Source organism: Larus michahellis, chromosome 6 (assembly GCF_964199755.1).
Source record: "Larus michahellis chromosome 6, bLarMic1.1, whole genome shotgun sequence".
In the NCBI taxonomy this organism is placed as follows: Eukaryota; Metazoa; Chordata; class Aves; order Charadriiformes; family Laridae; genus Larus; species Larus michahellis.
Genome location: NC_133901.1, coordinates 33,273,041 through 33,277,090, shown reverse-complemented (window position 1 = coordinate 33,277,090; position 4,050 = coordinate 33,273,041).

The following is a 4,050-nucleotide window of genomic DNA, read 5'->3' as shown; positions in this document are numbered from 1 at the left end:
TCATTTTTTTGGTTTCCTCACATCTCCAGAGCAAGACCACATCATTTCAGAGAACTAATCCTTTCCTCAAGCATCTACATTTCACTTTAAAACCAGCCTGCACAAAACCAGCATTTTCTGGTCTCTCGGAGAGCTTGCTTTGTGCAAGCCATCAAAGCTGGGACCACGTAAAACAAAGCTCTTCCCTTCTAAGCACATAGGAGATGACAATCTTCTTCATGAACCTTCTGAAACTGAATCCCTCCATCCTGGTCTTCCAACATCAGCGTGCAGGAAAAGCGATGGGGAAAAATCACCAAAGGGACACAGAGGAAAGGTACGCGTAGAACACCGAGGACTTCCCATCTGCCCTTGGCCTTCCAGGTGCTCTTCCCATGGAAAACCCAAATTTAAGCAGGTCAGAGAAGAGACTAAATAGAGTACTTACTCGTCTGTTCTGTCCCTTTGCTTTCCTTTCTTTTCTCTCAATCCTCATTTTCACCCTGAATTTATCGTAGCTCTGGCTTTCCCACAGACGGCGGAGGGGAAGGACATACCACTCCATCAGCAGTCCTTCACTGTTGCCCACTCCACTCAAGAAAACTAGCCTCAAGCCTGGCTGGATTTCCCTTCCTCGCCTCTCATGGGGTCCTTCACGTGGTCTCACAGCGCCGTTTCTTCCAGCTTTAATACCCAATCTTGCCTGAGCTCCTTCCAAACGCAGGCTCAGAGTGGCTTCACCTGAATTCAGCACGCGGTAGATGTTCATCCAGAGTTGCAACGCTCCTCCCGGCAACCATTTTTGGCTAACCTACAGAGGTGTGGTAGGTTTCCAGGGGCCAGCCAGGAACGTAGGATGGCAGGAACACAGCAGGAGGTGATTTATCCCCACCAGGAACAGGGCGGTGTTCGCTAAGTCCGACCTAAGCCAAACAAGCAGAAAAAAATAAATCTGTTAAAAATGGTCAATAAAAGTAATGCTTTAAGTGGTGAGGATTAAAGGAACGACCGCCTTCGCCGAGGCAGGAGGGTAAAACCCTTCTCTAAAGGATCTCTGCTTTTTTGACGTGGCTCGTTGTCATCGGGACAGCAGCCCAGCCATCCCATTTTTCCATGCCCAACTGAGTTTTGGTTGACAGACCATAGACATCTCAGCATGAATGGCCCAAAGCCAAAACACATCCTCCTTTGCATTACAATTAAAATCTAATTTTCTGCCAGCAAGTCTGGCCCCGTTTTTGGGGTGAAGCTCCCACTGTTTTGTGCTTGCAAAACGCAGCTTCCTTGTTTGCTGGACGAGGTGTGGGGTTCTTGAACATCTTCAAAAGGCCTTCCTAGAGATTCACACCAATCCTGCTGCCTTTCTGTTAATTAAACTCATCAAAAAAGCAGTCCAGAAGAGACCTACCGGCTGGTATAACTCACTGCATACACAGAGCTGGGAAGAGGACAGATCTGCTGCATAATCTGGCTGAATTTTTGTTTGCCTCTGCTGGGGATTATCAAAAGGATAATGAAGAGACATTTCCTTTTCTTAAAAAAAAAAAAAAAAAAAACGTTTTATGCCCAGGCTTTTCTTTATTACACAGGAATATTTTGTGCTGCCATCTACAAGACCAGAAAACCTGGCTGGATTTCTGCAGCCACTGAAACTGCCTGCATCAACCCTGTGTTTTTCTGGGGAAATCTGCAGTGGATTCCCTTTTTTTTTCCTAGGAATCCACTGCAGATACCCCATAGCTGTGAACAATTCTCCAGCAAGGTCAGGTGTGTCACAGGCCTTGTCACTGGGAGGATGGAAACCTTGATTCAAGCCTAATTGCTAAACCATGGCCAGATCCTGCGCAGAAAATTGAAACAATCACCATCTCAACACGGACATGTTGCTTTTTTTGTCCCAAGATGTTCACCAAAGCCTGGGATCCTGGATGTGAGGAGGGGAAAGAAATTATGAAGCCTCTGAGATAATGCTGTTTATTCAATAAAGAATGGCCAAAGTCCTTTTTACTTGGACGCAGGAGGATCCTGATGGCAGGAGATAAGATTTCTGCACAGAGCTGTCAGCAAAAAGCTGCTCAGGTTTTGGCAGGGACACACCAGGGGATGATCCAGGCAGCACCGTGTGGATTTTCCTCCCCAGCTTTCCCTGTCAAAACACTCGCACACCTGTTCCAAGCAACAGCAGGTAGCTCCAGTGGGTAAAGGGATGAAGTCATGGACATGATGGCCACGCTTGAGTACTGCCCTGTGACCAGGCTGGCACACAGGCTGACCCAGAAGCACCAAGTGGTAGCACAAGATCTCCCTCGAGATCTCTAGTTGGTTGCCCAACACCTGGGACATAGAATCAGAATGGTGCCGGTTGGAAGGGACCTTAAAGACCATCTAGTTCCAAGCCCCCTGCCTGGGCAGGGAGACCTTCCACACGCAGTGATTTCCTTCTGGAGTATCCTTCACCTCCAGTGGCCAATGCAGCAGTTCAGGTGTTTCACCTGATCCAAGCTGGGCTTAAAGCTCCTCAAGTATTTCCTTGGGAAACTTGAGCGTGGCAGGCAGGTGGCCAGTCCAGGCGGGTATTAGTGCAGCTGCCTTCAGTTGCTTTCTGAAACCTCTAGTTCTTTTGGAAAAGACAAATCTGACGCCTGGCAGATGAGCTGGGAGGTGCCAAGTGGCCATGCCTCTTGCCTGCTCACAGGAGCTGTCTGAGCTTGGGCTTGAGTGACACAAGGAAACATGGCTAAAGCCAGCTCTAAATACATCACTTAAGCTCAGGACCCCTTTCTGCGGGTACAGGTGAAACCTAAAACTTCAATGGGGAAGGAAGAGGAGGACAAAAGTGATGCCAAAGGGACAGAAAACAAGAAGAGGAGGCCCATAAAGAGCCATACAACAAAAACCTGCCGCAGTCCCAGCTCTGGGCTACTGGTGTTCCTTGAGGGCCTCAAACACCTGTCCTTGCACACGTGCTAAATAGCTGGTGGGGAGCGGGAGAAGATATTTTCCAGAACAGACACCAACAGATCTGTGGGAAGCGGCATTTGGGTACTTACAGCTTATCAGGAGACAGCACGCTGTGTTGTAGAAACATCACGGGTCCACGGCACAGCTGAAAGCTGCTCCTGGCAGCGGCATCAGAGCTCTTTGTGGTGGTAAACGGTGACTTTCCTGCGGGACAACATGGCTGGGAGCACTCACGGAAAGCTTAGGATGGGCGGGTTGGAACAGGGAGAAGTGTTTTTGCAAAGGTGGCAAAACTGGAACGATTATGGCTTCTGAACTCAAAAGTCATGTGCGGGTCACTGAGTAATAACTGAACTGAAGGGATATCAACCAAACATTATTGAAACGTTGTCCCGGGATGCGGTAAGAGCAAAACCCTCCCGCCCTTCTGGTCAACCAAGTCCTGCCGAATTTTTGTTACTGTCTAATACTCGATGGGAGTTCAGACATGGCAACACCCCAAAATTCTCCAGCTCACATGCCTTAAGTCTGCCCACGGATTAGAGGCAAACGGGTTAAAGCTTCACCACAAATGGGAAATATTTTGCCATGAGTCATCCAAAGCAGCAGCAAAAGGCCAAATGCACGTTCCCTGTCTGATACGTAACATTTAATGGGAAGGTGTGTTTCAATCGCTCTGTCAAAATGCAGGCGATGAATGCGTGGAAGTGGACTGAAGGGCTGAAAAATAATAAACGAGAGTATGTCTCCCTGCTGGAAGGTCCGGAGCGGTATCTTCTAGCCAAGGGGGAGACGTCAGTGCAGAGAAACAGGTAACCTCCTGAGCTCCTGTACCGGGCTCTGTCTGGGGTGGAGTTAGTTTTCCCCACATTGGCCCTCAAATCAGCTGTTGTTTCGGGAGCAAGGAAGGTTGTTGCTAACCCTCCAGCACTTTGGCTGCTGCTGAGCAGCGCTGGCACAGCATCAGGGCTGTCTCTACAACATCCCCCCTCGCCGGCGGGCTGCGGGGGGAGGACGACAAGGTCTTGGGAGGGGACACAGCCAGGACAGCTGACCCAAACCCACCAGAGGGATATTCCAGACCATATGATGTCCGCTCAGCAATAAAAT